General features: G+C 30.4%; 1 protein-coding gene across 4 annotated transcripts in view; it reads right to left on the reverse strand.

The window, feature by feature from the left end:
• The window catches only part of LOC131843725 (glycerol-3-phosphate acyltransferase 1, mitochondrial), a 52,764-nt gene extending 34,154 nt beyond the window's left edge, over positions 1-18,610 (reverse strand). For 2 of the 4 annotated variants that reach the window (XM_059192451.1, XM_059192447.1), the window contains exon 1: positions 197-387. The gene's annotated coding sequence lies outside the window, so the exon portion shown is untranslated. Of the gene's footprint in view, positions 1-196; positions 388-18,540 lie in introns of those variants that run through there. The other 2 variants (XM_059192450.1, XM_059192449.1) reach the window with 2 other exon arrangements.
• Positions 18,611-18,743: the final 133 nt, after the last annotated feature.

The raw sequence follows: 18,743 nt of genomic DNA on the forward strand, positions 1-18,743 counted from the left end.
ATGGCTAGAGTGGAGTGGTTGTTACACCAATCGGCGATCATTATTCATAACATCGTTCGAGGGGTCCAGAATTAGTTAATGTGACAAACAATTTCCAATTGCACCGGCACCGTATCAGACCGAAAGTGAAATCGACTATAAATTTATAATAGGTACGAATTAAGCTGTTCACGCCGGAAAAGACTATTTAGCTTACCTAATTAACTTGATAAATAAACAATGAACACAAATGGCAGATTTACGGAGGAATTGATATGTATTCTATATTCTATTGCACTTTAATATGATTTATTTAGAAGTGTAGACTGAAAAATGTATATCTGACACAGATCGCGATTACGAGGACAGCGGGTGTAAAAGAAAGCAGAGCGTCGGCGCCCGCGCACGGACTACGCTAAACTGAACGGCACGCAAATGTTTGATATTGCGTGCGCGCTTGTGTGAGACTTATTGTAATGCGATGATTGAGCAGACTACATTCAGAAATACATTTGTGAACTACACGTTGACTGAACTTATATTTTAGATTTTATAATACATACAGTAGATTCGTATTTACATTTTTGTAATAAACGGTGATCATGTTGTATGTTTATGTTTTATGTCATAACATTTTTAACATTGTAAGTAACTTAAATAAATATTCAAAATGTTGTGTGACTCAGGTCACCTTAATACTAAGAAAGTAAAGGTAATTTATCATAGCAGCATAATTACTAATCGCTATACCTAATCCTAATAAGATTTTATTTATTAATATGTCGAATGTACTTACGAATTTCATATTTACTAGTAAGTAGATACAACGCTGATAATGTAAAACAAAGGTCGTGCAATAAAGTAAATGAAATAGCAACCTTTGTCTACTATAGCTGTTTTATCTTTTGTTCTGAGGCACTATTTACTTAGGATGATCCAATTTATACATTTTTTAAATAGATGATTGGTGATGTAAAATCTTAATATTTAAAACTAATTTTTGTACTTATCCTTTATTATTGACAGTGCTAAAAAGAGAGAATCTGGAAAAGATTGATTTAGTCTAGTATCCAGAATACCTTATTGAACATATTTTTAATACAAATACAGTCTTTTCAGCCATTTGGTAAATTTAAATAGGTGAAAAAATTAAATGATCTCCAAAAAAGAAAGAAGAAAGTGGTACCAACAAGTTATCACAGATTACAAGAACAAAAAAGTATATCGTAAAAACAATATGATGAAACACGTTACTAGAAAGTGAATATAATCAGGTACGTATGTAAATAATATCTAATAGAATCGGGAAGATATAATAAAGAAGTTTATTTTTTTAACGTTGTAGATATATTATGTTAGAAAATATAAGGAGAAATTGATAGAGACAGTGACAAATATGATGAAATGGAATATTTATATCAGATCCATATTTGTATTATACTAGAGAGAAATTATAAGAGATATAGTATGCAATAAAGACAATAAATGTAGGTAAGCTAGGGGAATATTACACAGTGACTGTCTATTATTCTGTTAAAAACAATTATGAAACCAAAGACAGTCAAAGACCACAGATACAGATAATACAAAACCCAGTAGAGTTAGGGTGTTCACTGACCATGTAACTTAATTCTTAACCACATCACGATTGCGATGACCTGTTTGTCACTAATGTCGCAATAACAGTCCACAAGTTCGATTTGTGTTTCAAACGAAAACATTCTAGCAAAGTGTTTCATTTATCCTCCAAAGCTTGTCCACAAACAACACAATATTTTTTTATGTTTAATTGCAATGGCAAAGTGCAACTGACGGTAAGTGGTACCTAACCGAAAATTATATACGTACTATTAGTATAATTAATCAGGTCTCTCAACGTTTCCTCTAGGTTTTCACTAGAAGTGGTCATGACATACGTGAACAGCACTACGGACATCGTGTTATTAACTGAAGCATGCGATATCATTTCTGAGAACTAAGTTGTCATGCCTCTCATCCTGTAATTTGTTGTATTATCCGCGTCCTAAGTAAGTACATTGGCAACTAAAATAGGAAGGCCTGGGAGGACCGATTACGTACTTTTTACAATAACAATTTATTTGGTCATGTGCTTGATCTAATGAATAATGTACAAAATCAAATTCTTCTTTGACATTACAACAAACAAATTTTCCTGAAATTTACCTTTCATTTTACCGGTTCTCATATAGATTGCAAATATACATTACTTCGGCATACTTATGCACATTGTACGCCCCCCAGCGACCGACAATCGAACCCACTAACGTCAAAATTACGGAATCTACATCTTCAAAATGATAGGTTCTCAGTCAAACTTTATCAAAGTGAAATTGTCAAATTAAAATTCTTTGTAGTAGAGTAGTAGTGACATAATATGATATGTCCCATATATCTGTGAACGAAAAGAGTTCTTAATATGTACGTATTCAATATAACAAAAATGCCTGTATACCCAATGCTGTATTTTCATCTAAGGAATCGTTTACATTACACCAAGTTTCATTCAACTACTAATTCCTATTTGAATTTATTTTCAGAAGCGATATCCTAAATATCCTATCCAACCATACGATTCTTTGATACAGCAAGTTCACAATTTTGTATCTAGTATTACGGTTATATGCTGCATATCCTTCGCAAATTACTTGTAAAACAAGTTTTTAATTAAGGCGAACCAGTAGGTCAAAACTTCTACTCGAACCGGCCAACCTTACGCTATTTTCATATTTTTCCAATCATTCATGTGCAATTATAGGTAAATGACTTGATACTTTGTCATTGCGATTTTTTTTCAACTGTTCTAATGCTTTTGGTCGCAGCTGACCTTTACAGCTTCACCAAACTATATGTCATTGTGATATTGACACGTTCAATAAGAATAATAACATCACAAATAATATCAAGTCTGCTAATTTAGCTAGGAAAATAAACATACGATCACAGATATCATTACAGATGGGGCAGTCAAAAGCATTATCAATTATTGTTGTCATGGTGAACGCAACACTTGACTTGCACAAAATTAGCTAAGTATATTTTAAATACAATGTGACAAGGGGCGAGCCTAAGAAAGTTAAGAAAATTAAACACAAAATAATAATAATACTAAAAAGCTGATAAATAACAATTAGTGCCCTATGTGCTTGCCACATAGTATAATTTTGGGTGTCACAAAATGTAAAAAAACGTAATGCCATGCGGCATAGGTAGGGGTAAAAAATAAAAAAAAAAACTATAATTAATTTAAAACAAATGGGCAATACATTAAGGTAATATAGTAATTGCAATAAGAATGCCACAAGTTCAAACCCTAGTTATGAAAGTAAACATGTTACAACACATAGTGTACTAGCATAGTAGTAGTCATTGCGTATTTGTACAACACATTCACATTCTTGATGAGTATTATTTTTACCTTCTGAAATACGAAATACATTTTTTTAAAAGCTTGCTTTTTAAAAGCATGTTTTTAAGGATAATAAGCCTATATTTGAATTATTGCTAATAACCAATATGTGTGTACAAACGTAGATAATACATATCACTCATCATCGTTAATTTATAAAATACAGTAGAGATAAAAACCATTTTAATTTTATTAGGAATGTAACAATAATAATAATAATTTCATAATTATTTCGTGAAAAGGCATGAAAAAACTACTTCCTGATCTTGATCAATTGTATAATAGAGATAAGTAGACTAGACTAAACAAAAATATTAAAAGCAGTCAAATTGAGAAACCCCTTAAAGGCGAATTAAAAATGTGTATTTGGATATTAAGTGTCAGCTGCATTTTAATTCGAAATTACGAGATAAAATTTGATATAAACATTGAGGTACCTAATCGAGAGCGACAACCTCAACACTCATCTCCGAGTCTATCAAACCTATTCTAAAAATTGTACATATAACCCTATTCAGAGTAATAAAGGCTGTATTTATTCTTAAGGATATCCTAAAGTTTTAAAGTATTAAAACATATATGTACTTGGGTTAATAATATACTAGTAATAATCAATTTGCACTCCAAAATTTTATTTTTATTTTATTACTTTCAATAATATGGTACATTATATGTAGTACCTAATTAATTTATAAAATATGAAGGCATGTATGTAAGAATAAGTGAAACTTAAATGTCTGGCAATGAAATCAGATTCTTGAAGTAATAATAAAATACTTTTACTTAACTATTTAAATAAAATCAAGGCAGTCAAAGTCATATATGTGCAAAAACGGTAGGAGAAAGTAAATGATAATATACTACAGCAATAAAAATAACATATAGGAAACATTGATTCTAGATCCCACATTACACCAATAAAATAATATTTGTTCGAGACTACTTTTTGAACTGTAGAAGATCTTTAATCGAACCTCAGCTTACAAAGCAAGCTGCTGAAATAAAGTTACCCACACAGACGACTGTTTACAGAGTTTCGAAGCCAAATTTGTAACGAACGAAAGTAAACCCTTACGTACTTGATCGAAAAAGATGCTAAGAAAACATGAAACCATGTAAATTATTTTCTCTCCATTCGTCGACAATATCACTACGTACATTGTGCGCCTTGCATGACAAAATGTTCGAACCATCAATTACAGCAGTGTTAAGCAATTGTCGGTCGTTGGTCAGTCAACTGACAATTGTGTGCCGTTTACAACCACTTGGCCTTATCCAGGAAACCACACAATGGTACACGCATCCATCGATTGATATCTGTTTATACTTTTGTTCTGACACTATGTCTTACAAATTATATTATTTTTAATGCATACGTATAAAAATATATTTTAATCGTCAGAATCAATTGGCTTACTCAAAGAAAACAAAAAATATTTTCGAAGACATCGAAAACATTTTCAAAATAATTTTAATTGCACTGTCTTACTTTATAACTATTCCATAACACAAAAATTTAATTTTTTTGATATTGTTATTGTAAAAAATTCATTAGTATTTTAATTTGTCAGCTTGATTGTAGATTAGTATTGTCATTGGATCAGTATTACACATATTGTACAGTTTTTATTACATTAGTAAGCACTAACAAGTGACTGCTATTGTGCTGATTGCATTTTTTAATTCAACTAAATAATTTAAACAGCTGAATAATATTTTATTTTGTGAAGCTTATTACGCCTTCAAAACTTTTTCTGTTCAGGTAAAATACAAGCTAAACATGTTTTTAATCGCTTATTCCTCACAATATCTCGTTACTTCCACTGATTATAAAAAATAAATAGCGCCATCTAGTTCCAAGCTAACCAGAACTAGGTATCCGAGCGATTTCAACTTTCACTGTAGGTAGTCCACGTGTATTAGCCTGCTACAAGTGAAAGTATTTCACTAAACTCCGCGTATAGTAGCATGATGTGGGTAACAGGTGCCAATTGACTGCTTTTTTTTAAATAAATTCAATATCCAATATTATAACTCACAATAAATTCTTTATGTTTCACCTCATATTATATTTTAATGACCTGTTAGCAAAACAGATTCACATAGAGGTATAGCCTATGTTTGTAAAGCGTAAGTCGAATAATGACACTCATAAATTTATAGTAAAGGTAGCAGAATAGTAATTTGCAGAGAATTTTCAGGTGTAATAAGTATTTGCATTAAATATGTAACACATTTCAAGCGCTAGACGATAAATAAAATCAATAACAACGAATTAAGGTAAACGAAGTAAACAGCAGATCTATTAATACAGAATACAGATCCAGTTGACTTGTATCTCTGACTAAAACTAGACATGATTCGAGGTTGGCTGACAACCTTAATGACACAAAATTACAGGCTGTTTTATAGTGTAGCCGTGGGTAGGTTCCTTTGCATACCTAGGACCCTTATTGAGATGATAATTTTATATGGTGTGCCAATAGGGCTGTAACATTTACTAGTTCTACTAATATCAATATAATAGACGTGCGAAGAAGCGCAAACGTGTTATAAAGAAGGTATACATGGAATTGGAGAGAGATTAGAGGACAGAAGGAAAAATGGTGACATAATAAAGGTAATACAATCTTAGTTAGTTATATAACGGCGGATGTGCCGACAGATAAATTTATGCATCTAAAGGACCCTACGATTTCAGTTTCGATTATTCTTACCTGATAAATATACTTGTTGAATTTAACTGAGCATCTGATATGCCATATATTGAGTGATTTACCTAATAAATTATTGCACTGTAACAAGAATTGAAATAATTTACTGGACTTTGCTATCACTACATAATATAAAACAAAGTCGCTGTCGCTGTCTGTCCGTCCCTATGTATGCTTAAATCTTTAAAACTACGCAACGGATTTTGAAGCGGTTTTTTTTAAATAGTAAGAGTGTTTCTAGGGGAAGGTTTATTATTGTGTACATATATTATATATATAATACATGTACACTCGGGCGAAGCCGGGGCGAGTAGCTAGTTACATATAAAAATCATTTGTTGTATATTATAATTAATAATTATAATAATAAAGATGTAAACAAAACTTAATTTAATTTATTGTAGAAATGTAACGGCTTGAAATATCAAAAATATCTCCAGAAGCTGAAATGAATATTTATTTATGTATTTGCCATACTTGTTAATGCTTAATGTTTTTTACCATCAACCCTATCGTAGGATATCATTTACTTACATCCGTTGGATGGTTAATAATACGACAGAATATTACTACGCAGCCAACGTTAGGGTAGGTGATCGATAAATTAGTCTTAGTCGATATACATAGATAGAATATCTGTATTACATAATTAATACAAGATAACGGTAAACGAGATATAAAGTCATCGGTATCCAAAATTTCAGTATTGGTTGAACATATCTTTTAAAAAGGTATAGGAATATTAATAATAATGTCTATAATTCATATTATACCTACCACCTCAAGGTATTAAATTCAGTTCTAAACTAATATTATAAAGTGGAAATATTTTACTTTTTATTTGTAACATCTGACCCCGTGAAATTCGTGCCGGATAATAGTCAATGACCGATAAACAAGAAACAAAAAGATTTACTTTTGGCCACAAAAATACTAACAAAATGATTAAATGATACACAGAACAGAGAACCATTCTATATTGACCTACTATCTGGAACAATCTGGAATGATCCAGACCAATCGACTTAACACTTACAGTAGTTATTTATTCCCGATATTTTCGTTAACATTTCCATTAAAATATTATTATGCTATAATGTTTTTTTCCAAAATTTTAATTTTGATATGTTTAGATGCTTACAATATTTGCACACATACGATAAGTAGTAGTCAATAGACCAAAATATAATTATTGAAATATTGTTACTGCGTAGGCCGCAATAAGTACCTTACTCTTAAGCTGCAAGGCACATAGCTCGCAGTTTAATCACTTCAGCCTATTGATCCTTCTGTCAAATTCTCTCAGTCACTTGCATTTGATTTTCTGTGGAATTTCATTCTACAGAAACTTCCATTATATTTCTCTTAGGTACCGCGATTTACATAAAATATAAATTCAAGTAATTTTATATAAATCAAGTATTATAATTTATTATCTATCTACTCCTAATTATACTAGCTGTCAATTTGTGTCTAAATTCTCAAATAACTAAGATAATGTCAAAGTTCTAATGATCTTCCCTGACATCAATTGCGGGTTGAGGACTTGTTATTGGACTTTGTGTGTGTTTACTCTTTAGACTTTAAACTTAACAACAAGATAAATATTATATACGATGAAAAATTTTATTACGCTATGTATGTATGTATGTTGTCCCGGACCTTTATTAATAATTGTCTTATAAAATTTACATTAATATTTTAGTAGACAATAATTAATAAACGCAATATAAATAACTGTATTTGTTTTATTGCCTAAAAAAATATAAAAATATTTGCGTATAATCTAAAGATTACAATAATCTTTATTATATACGTTCGCTGGCGATAGTACTGCTTACTAATGATATTTGTAAAAAAAACAGTTTAAAGGTTTATGTATATGAATTCAGTATATTTATAGTTATTTTAGATATATCTATCTAATGTTTGAAATATGCAAATTTTATCTTCATGCTGTTTTTAAACAAGGTTAAAGTTTCCGCAAAATCATGTCAAATATTTGCTCGTGTGACTAATTTTATGCAAACGAAACCACGGTTAAAAGTTGTAACTTATCAACACGTATCTCTTACCAAATACTATAAATTTTAAGTTATTGTCCCTTTTCCATTCTCTAATAACTTATTACCTAAGTAAACAATTTTTCAATTAACATATTTGTTGTACTCATTGTGTGTAATGTATGAATAAATAAAATAACTGTAATAATAGTGAATTACCTAGGATATCATAATTTCTAAAACACATGCAAATAAAATCGCGTTGCATTGTGCATGTATTAATATAATTTATACGTTCAGTGCAAACACACAAAATTACACAATTATCAATAAAACATACATATATAAATACAATCTTTATATAATTATAATCATATAAAATGGTAAAAAAGTAAAATCTATATAAGCGCTTTTTAGTCTGGTGAAACTGTAAAACTTTGCCTAATACCATTAGAATAGTTAGTGAAAAAAAAAGTATAGAACATATATTGGTGACAACATCGGATATCTTTTATCTGAAAAAAAAAACAGACATAACTATGTCACCGGTATAAAATAAATAAATTGACAGAAAATCTTCGAAAACCATTTTCTCTTTACATGTTAGATTGAAACTCTAATTTCAGAGATTTATTTTAATCAGAAATAACGAATTTTCAGAGTTGGTTTCTTAAAAAATATCGTTTTTTTTTCATAAAAATAATATTTGTTGTAACTACATAATGTTAATTGATAGATATAAAAATTCAAAGATTATCTTAATTTCACAACACGAATCTCGCGAGCACATTTAATTCAAGGCAATTTAGTTGTAATGTTTGTTAATTAATTTTCACGTTTGTGAATATTTTGCATATGCGGTCAAAGTCGATCACGTTACAAGGGATTGATGGAAGACGTCATACATATAATATATACACGTTTTTGCTAACTGAGAAATTAAATTCAGAGTAACACTTGACGCCTCTATAATTTTAAATACAATAAATATACTTTGGTATTAATTCCAAAGTGCTTGGCCTTCTATGTTTCCTTTCCAAGTACGTTATATAATCAGACACAAAAAAACACTGTACTATAGTGGTCAAGCTATAAATCTTTTATTAAAAATACTGTTAATATTTATTCGTAAGATTGTATACAGTACCATAAATATACATAAGAGTAGCATTAGTGAAGTTTGATAGTTTATCTGATTGGACTGGTTTATCTGACTGGACGTAGTCTGATGGAAACTGGTAACCGCTGCTTGTATACATCATCAAAACTGTGGGTATCACGTTATCATGTAACACCCGTGATATTCACTGGTTGACATTCCTGGGGACTAAGTGTCTTGGCTCTTAATTGCATTGCCTAATCTGACCGTATAACCCAAACACATCTTACAAAGTACGCTCCTTGGCGGATAAGATAGGTGATATTGAGATACCCATGCAGCGACTTTTTACAACCTACCTTCGGTACAAATACAATGCGCTAAGACCAAATACATCGAAGGAGAGGAGAACACTTTTACTTCACCCATAATTCGTGGTGATGGCGAGGCATGGAGCGTTCTGAACGCCATGTGCGGTTCCTATCAGCGTTGCGGAACCACTTATTTTAGCAAAAGTCAGGACGTATGATAATTTTCTTATTGGCATCTACTAATAATTATATGGTATCCATACTAATATTATAAATTCTAAAGTATATCTATCTGTCCGTTTGTTACACAGCTTTACTTTCTATGATCGCGGGTTCGATTCCTCGCACCATGCAAACATTTGTTATTAAAAAGATTTATATTATAGTATTTTGTTTATTTCCTATCTACCAGTGGCATGTACGTCAATATTAGAGTTTAAATATATTTGAAAGCCAAGTCTGTATATACATTTTGGCGAGTAAAGTAAAGTAAAGACGTAACAGTAGGCTTCCAAACTATATCCAAACTCTATTCATTGCCTGATTAGGGCAATCGTAATTTATTATTAATAATTTAATATAATTAAAACAATAATGTAGAGGCGAATATGGGGAATAAATAATAATAAATTTAATCAATAATGGGGAAGGTCAAAACGCTTCCGGTCGCGGTAGTCAGGTTTCCGCACTCAATATTTGTTGCCTCGCACATTTTAATGGTGGCGGAATTAAACAAAATAATATAAATCCATTGAATAATAAAAAGGACTTCCGTAAAGTATGTTATAACTGCTTCGATAAAATATATGTAAACATTTGTATTGATGACTATTGATTGTTTGGCCTAGTCTAGGTATTTTATGTGTACTTATGTCATGGCTATGCATTTAAAATAAAAATATATACCTATAAGTATATCTATCAGTAGTCCAATACCTCTACTTACCTTGGAATTAGATAGCGCGTTGTGAATTGTTATTATAACTAAAGAAAATCTTTGTTACCGGTTCGTCTCAGTTGAATTTACATTTCTGTAGAATTAAGTTGATTTGATTGTAAAAATAATATAGGTACATTTTATGTAAAATTCGTTCAGATCCGAGACAATAGAAAAGAACGGAATAATAATAATAATATCCCAGGACAATTCACACAACGCCATCTAGTCCCAAGCTAAGTATAGCTTGTGTTATGGGTAATAGACAACTGATATAAAAAGAGATTCATTTTTATAAATAAATGTATATTATACATAGAAAATACCCAGACCAATATAAACAATCATATTCATGAATATAAATGTTCGAGGTTGCGAGGTTCGAATGTAATAAACCGTGCGAGGAATCGAACCCGCGACCATCGGATACTAAAGCGCTATGCTAAACCACTAAATCAACGAGGCTGAATAAATCTTTATCATTATAATCATGAGAAATAAAGACATACAAACCGATGTCAAAAGGCAAATAACAACACCAAGACGGCATGTAAAAATAGTATGACATGCAAAATTAAAACTATTTAATGCACAATAAAATTAAATGACCTGCAGTGTATTGTTTGAATGCATGTAAATCATTGAGAATGCGTTTATTTTATTGACGTGATGTCAAAGACAATAGTGATTAATAATTTATGCAAAATATTACAAGACTAAGAACATATAAATATAAAAAAACCGACTCAGTAAATAATTCCGCATACAATGGTTTAAATGAGCACAAAACGACACGTATTGAATAAAGCCTCTTTATTAAGACAATTTAAAATAAACATGTACCTACTACTACTCAATACAAAATAATTTTATTATGAAATTAATAATCATGAACAAATCCTAATCAAAAAATTGTAGCTAAGAACCATCTAAATCATGTCAGCTTTCATTAAAAAAAACTACAGGTACATACACATGTCACACTCGTAACACTTCTTGCGTCAAGGGTTCAAGAGATGAAAAGTCATCAGATAGAAAATCCTAATCTAAAAATTATTGCCCATTAGACGTAATTGACTTCACAGAATTTATCTCTGTATTTTTAATATTAGTTAGAAATTATTCGTATTCATGCTTCAACGTATTTTTTTTTTCTATAGCGAATATACAATATATAACTAAAGCCTGTAAAAACTCTACAACAGAGGGCGCATCCTTACTCGTTTGATAGTAACAATATTAATAACGTAACCAACAGTTATTACATAATTGTTACAATTACTTGGATTATTATAATTTTATTTATATATATATATATATATAGTGTTGACTCACTGAAATGATAAGCTTAGATGACAAATCCGTTGCATATAGAGATAAACATATAGGTGATTATTATATATCGCAAAGAATTTAGATCATAAAAAGGCATCTACAGTGATTGCGTTCCCATAATAAAAAAATATATCAGTAAAAATCATTAAATAAATATTGATAACATCCACAATAATAAACATATTATCAACGACTTTAATAGAACCACAGCTGGTTCTTTACGGTATCCGACGTAATATACAATATATATATATATATTGATATGATTCCCGCATAATTTACTTAAACATATTTTGAAATTATACAGACATATTTCAAAATAAATGGCGAATCATTATAAGTGTTCTGATAAAAAATATCCAGCTGCAATGGAAAGAATAATTTGATGAACGTTCAAAAACAAAAGGTATTTGGAACAAAACAATCCAGTCTAAACCTCTTTGGATTCCCTACTTTAGTGGTTCTAAATTGAATAAATGTAAACTAAACTTATTATTTAAGAAGAAAATCCAAAACAATCACTAACTAAAAATAAAGTAAGGATATTTGATGAAAAAAGACACTTGAACTGATTGTGTAGTGTGTAAGTAGAGAGCTATTTATTAAAATTATTGAGATTGATAAATTTGTTGTGGTTTCATACTACTTAAGAGCATATATGAGGTAATATATCATCATTGTAGAATGCGCTGTATTTGCGTGTGGTGATGAAAGTCAGTTGATAATTACATAGATCCCTCTCAGCTGGTAACTATTTAGTTTCATTCTAGCTGTATAATAATTAGGATTTATATAAGTAATAGTGCTTGAAATGTTTATTGAAAAAAAAAACCGAAAATCAGTATAGATAATAGAAAATAAATAAGTGTTTTGTTGTATATTTTTGATCCGAAATTAATAATAAAATTTACTTTCTGTACGCTGCTGTTGAGCTACCAAGTCTTTTGCATCAAAATTTACAATTATCATAATTATTCTCAAACCGGTACGTAACAACAAAGCACGTTTTATATATACGCATAAATATTGTTATCAACTACCGGTTTGATACAATAATGAGTCATTATCATCAACTTATCGATTCACGGTCCACTGTACCATGTAGTCCTATAAGACTGACATGTGGATAGGTCCTGGTGGATTGGACAATTACTATACTACAATCATATTAGTTGAGTTACTCGAGAAATAATTAAATTAAAGTAATTAATACAATAAAAAAACATTTTTAGTCAAAGTTATAGTTTCTCTATTCATAAGCTAAATAAATAATTGAACTTCTTTAATTAGTGATACAATTAGTTTGTCCATTACGATTCGGTAACCAATATTTTCATATTTATTTCTGCCAATTTTGAACAATGACCTCTATAGACAAAAAAAATATTTGCACAAACTAAATATAATGAAACATGAAGATAAAGAAAAATGTAAATAGGGCTAATATTGTATAAATAATTTAAACTATAAACTAATCTAATTGATAAGCTATAATAGATATCATCACGGATGTTACAAAATTGTTCTTGGCCTAAGTGGATAAAGCAATTTATCAGATACGATTTATAATTCCCTGTATTAATTAGCTAAGCTTATTAACCCTAGTCCCCTCAGAATCACAATAGAAAAGGTGAAAGAAAATTTACAAAGGTCATTTTTTTTATAAAGATAGAAACAATCCGAACGTTACTTGGGATACTTGCGAGTATAGATCTACTTACTCTGTCGATTGAAAAAAACAATCTTCGCAGCCAGTTCCTCTACAGATATACATTCACATAGTTTCCTTACCTTACCGTAGCCCTAGGAAAAGACAATATATGAGAGCAATAGCTGACTAAAAATGTTTCTGTAATGCAACACAAACTCAAAATAATTTATTCACATAGTACCTTCAGTCTTCAATCTTCTGTGGACGTCATATTTTCAACATCACAACCACTACCGTCTAGTTCGTCTGGCTTCAGTTGAGAAAAATTTACAAAAAACTCAATGGGTACATTTTTTTCTATTTTTTTTTAATCATTAGATACTGCCTGCATCTAATGATTAAAAAAAATAGAAAAAAATGTACCCGTTGAGTTTTTTGTAAATTTTTCTTTTAAATTCATTTAAATTTTTATTAGCTACGATTAGGTACCACTTTCTATCATAGAGACAGCCAAAATATTTGCCAATCCACTTACATCTAAAAATACACATTCTTCATATTATATTACTACTACTAGTAGTAGACACTCAGACCAATACAGACGATCATATGATGATAATAAATATTTGCATTATGAGTGATCACACGCTCAATTATCAAAAGGTGAAGCAACCTGTTAAACCACTACACCACGAGGTCATCACGTTATTATTGTTAAATCATATGTATAGCTGAGTACATATTAGTCAAAAATTAAAACTGTACGTTTTATCGGAATTGGAAGTGCAAATGATGACCGTTTGACCCCTCTATTGTATGAATGAAGACATAAAAGATATCACGGAACCTGCGCTGTCTGAAGAGGCTCTAATACTGTTCTTGACCTTCAATGAGATTCACTGGCAGTTTTATACATTCTCTTATAGATTTAAAGTAGAAGAGTTCTTTTTGACTATAGCGTTTATATAAACTGTTACGGCGCTGTGCTATATTAAACGTCTAAAAGAATATCTCTTCCTCTATAATATATTACTACTACGTCTGATTTTACACAGTAAATCCAATTTTTTTGCCTAAATATAGAAAACTGGTTTAATTAGATTCACTTTGTACAGGATGATGGGTACTGAAGACTAACCAAGGTCAACTTTAGAAATAAATGTCTGTCCGAGTGCCTCAGTCTCGCCTACTTTTGTTTGCAAGCAGCTGGTTTTTTAAGATGTGTTACGATTGAAGGGTGCCATAAGGAAGTGAAATTACAGGATATGGAGGCATGACATCAAAGTACTGCGGACTAGCAACGCAAGAGTGGTATCACGCGTGGTGGGGTGATATCCGTACTGTTCATATATGTATATAAGTGTAGACTACCGCTTACTAGCTTGTGGTCGTCCTGAAGGTAGGCTGCTTGTTTTCCATACCAATTACATAGAAAAAACTACAGAAAAGTTTCCTGAGTAACGACACTGTTGCTGTCCGTTACTATTTCATGTTCATCCATCAAAAACCAAAACAATTCAGGAAAAAATCTGTATCGCTTCATAAATTGACAAATACATTTATCTAAAGGCAAATATATTTAATAGTGATGTAATAAGCTTCTAATATGTTGGTATATGCCCGTATGTCTGAGACTGCACTAGCTGTTGCATCTACTCTTATAAAGGAAACAACACCTGTTGTCGATTATTATCTGCTTCACAATCAAATTAAATAGATAGTATGGTAGTCGGTTAGCAATTAAAATTATCAAAATATTATAAACAAACGAATCATATACTTCGCCTAAGTCAACGATTACTAAGAATCAAATTCGTAATATCGCCTCATTAAATAGAACATGTTTTGCGAACATATTATTAATAATGTGAAATGATAACAGTAACATGGTCATCATATCTGATAGTGTACATAATATTATTTCTGCTCTCCTTAAATAATATTATTATACTAACTATTCTTGTCGCTAACCAGCAAAACTATGTCCCGTATATACTTATAATAATCTAACATACAAGGCGTATATTAAAAAATGGGTTCAGCTTATTGTAAACTAGCAGTTACTCACGCAAATTAAATTTTCAATTCCTAATTTCCTAATTTAACCCCTTCCAAATCTAGTTTTTTAATAAAAGATACCCAATGCTTGCAAACAATCTATCGTTATGTAAAATTCCATTGTTTCGAAGTTTAGCCTTAAAATGCAACAAACACACAAGACACATTTTAGCATTTATAATAATTGTATCAATTTTCTAGGTGGTTTCGGATAAATAAACTACTTATAAATAAACTATTCATGCTCAGGGGAGGGTCATTCGCGTTTCTCCCAACACGCATTTATAGATCAAATCATTATACCAGAATCGTTCGATGAGCATTTAATATGTACATAATGAAAATCTTAAAACCTATTATCTATCATATCAAGATACATATACAACGCCTGATTAAGAATAAAAACAAAAATGTTTTCTTTCTTATCTATGTTTATCGTTCAAACTGCGACAGAATAAATATCTAATAATACTACAAGAGCAAAGTTTGCCTATTGTTAAAAGATGGAATATATTACAATTGACACGAAAATTTCATATCAATATATAACAGAATGATAGGAACATAATTTCAACTTTTCAATAATTGTTTGGAAAAGTGAGCGTCATGGTGATAGTATCAAAAGAGATTTCCATTGTTCGAGCTACTGCAAGTGTTAGTAGGTACTTATTTTAATCATCTAAATTTAGGTGGAAAAATCTTACAGATCTCGACTTTGCGGATCTAAATGATAAGATAGAAAAGATCAAACTTCACTTATTATAATATATAAACTGTGCAGGCAAGCAGTTACAGCGAACTCAATCCTATTAGAGAGGGGAAAGGGTAATTTCTTAGTAATGGAGAACTAGCAGTACACTCGACGTCAACACGGTACGCCTTGGAAACTATTGTGACCAATTCCACACAATGGTCTAACAGGCCTGATTATACCCTCATTTCGTCTTCCTTCATTTGTGGCCTGACTGCATATTGCGTTAGCGCAGGCGGGTGTATCATATCACTATCGTCCACAAAAACCCTATAATAGTAGAATGTGGATGATTAAATGTAACTATGTTATAAAATATATTGCTAAGACTGAGCAGACATAGTTTTTTTTTATATCATGTATAGTCCTGCCAGAATAAGCAGTGTCAGGTCTTATTATGATTTGAAAACATCCATGAAACCATTGAAATATGCACACTAAAAATAGGTAATTAACACATACAGAAGGCTACACACATCTAAGACACCATTTCCTTAGTAGTATTAATTATTTATTACACAGAAGTTACAATTAATCCAGTGATTATTATGTCATGATTATTTGGTGACACACAGCTTTATGTATTATTAACAAAATACTAGGATGATTGGGTTTGGATTAACAGATTAAAATACCGCCAAATTACAATAATATCTAAACAAATGAATGCAACTTTGTGATGTAAATGAAATGTCAATACAATTTTTTAGTTCGCAAACACAAGTTTTTTATTTAGAATTTCATAGTGTAGTTTTGATTTTAATAAAACATACTTACATATTTTGTTCTTAATATAGTTTAATCTAAATATTCTATTTAAACCCTATTATATAACCACCAAGGCCGTCAAAAGAATGGAATGTCAAACAAGTTGATAGTATACATTATGATATACCTGATAGAAATTGGTAACCATCACCATCACACTTGATAACTATATAACAGACATATAACAGACATTACGTCGCTGATTAATTTGGTTTGTCCGTACCATTTAATTTGGCTGCTGCTATTAATTTTGCAATCCGAAACATTGAGGAACAAAGGAAAAATTGCCGTGCCAGTAATCCCATGCAAATAACTAGCCAGAGAAAATAAATGTGACTAATTTATATGGAATACTCCTACAACACATTTTCCTATAATGTGAGACCAATTATTATAATACTTCCATACATTATTTTCTATCTACATATATATTATGCCTATTTTATAAATTTAAATATCAAAGAGAGCAAATACCAAATTTTATGGGTTAGTTTTCAGATATTTTAGGAAACATTGTTGTTTAATAACAATAATATGAACAATTATTAATCACAATCTGCTGTCTTCATACATATATAGTACAATTATTTAATTTACTATATTTACTCATATTTTATACCATAAATTTAAGCATAAGTCAAAACAATATTACAGAATGAATTGAAAAATAGAGATTGGCAATGGTTGTTCTCGCAAGTTGAAAGACAACAAGATATTGCTGAGATTATGTTATGAGCAATCCATTTATTCATCAGTAGATCTGAACCAGAAAATCTAAAAAGGTGGCCCATGGAACACAGGGCTCATGAAGATGGTTTCATTGTTTTATGGTTAATCTGACATATAAAGAAAATGTTTGTGTAAAAAACTCATCAGCTATGAGATTTTTAAACAAACATTTTCTTTGTGCCAGTTACAAGGCTTTTTTACAGTATTCAGTCTATGAGGAGAATGTATTATTTATCAAAATAACTAGATAAAATCAGCCTACCATTAGGAAATGAAACACAATCCAAAAGGTTATGAAAGTATTACAACAATTGAAGCCAATCTATTGTTATTATAGATTTTATTTCATTTGGACCAGAAGTAAATAAATTTCATAGAACCAATAGCATCTGTAACTAACTACTGAGCAGAGTTTATGCTATAGGTACCAGGGAAAAGTACAAAGGTGGTTTTCAATATCAAAATAATGTAAATAGGAACTTACAATTTGTCAAACTCTAAAGTCTTTAAGATTTGTCATTTGTAAAATTTATTGTTTTGAAAATCCAAAGTTAAGAATCGAAACTATACCACGAGACTCCTGAAAGAATTTGTACACGCTGTGAGCTAGGTTAATCCAGCATCGGATTAATGATACTAATTGCAAATATTTCAGTGCAATATTTTTATTTTTATCGAAATATAGATAGACAAAAATGATGAAATGTGGTTCAAGCAACGCCGATAAGATATTTGATTACCGAAATAAATTAAAGGAAACAACAAAGCTACTACATACCTGCCAAATTACGAACGGTAAATTAATAAACACAAATCAGTCAGAATTACACAGAAGAAACACGTAAATACGTAAATATATTTTAATACAATAGTTTACATTAGTGAAAAGTTTTGGAGATGAAAACAAAAATAACTGTCAAAGTTAAAATTTTTATTTTATTCCTCTAATAGGCTAAAGGCTGAAGGAATTTGAAGCAAACT

Source organism: Achroia grisella, unplaced genomic scaffold (assembly GCF_030625045.1).
Source record: "Achroia grisella isolate CSIRO2021 unplaced genomic scaffold, CSIRO_AGI_Agris_v1 utg3288, whole genome shotgun sequence".
NCBI lineage: Eukaryota > Metazoa > Arthropoda > Insecta > Lepidoptera > Pyralidae > Achroia > Achroia grisella.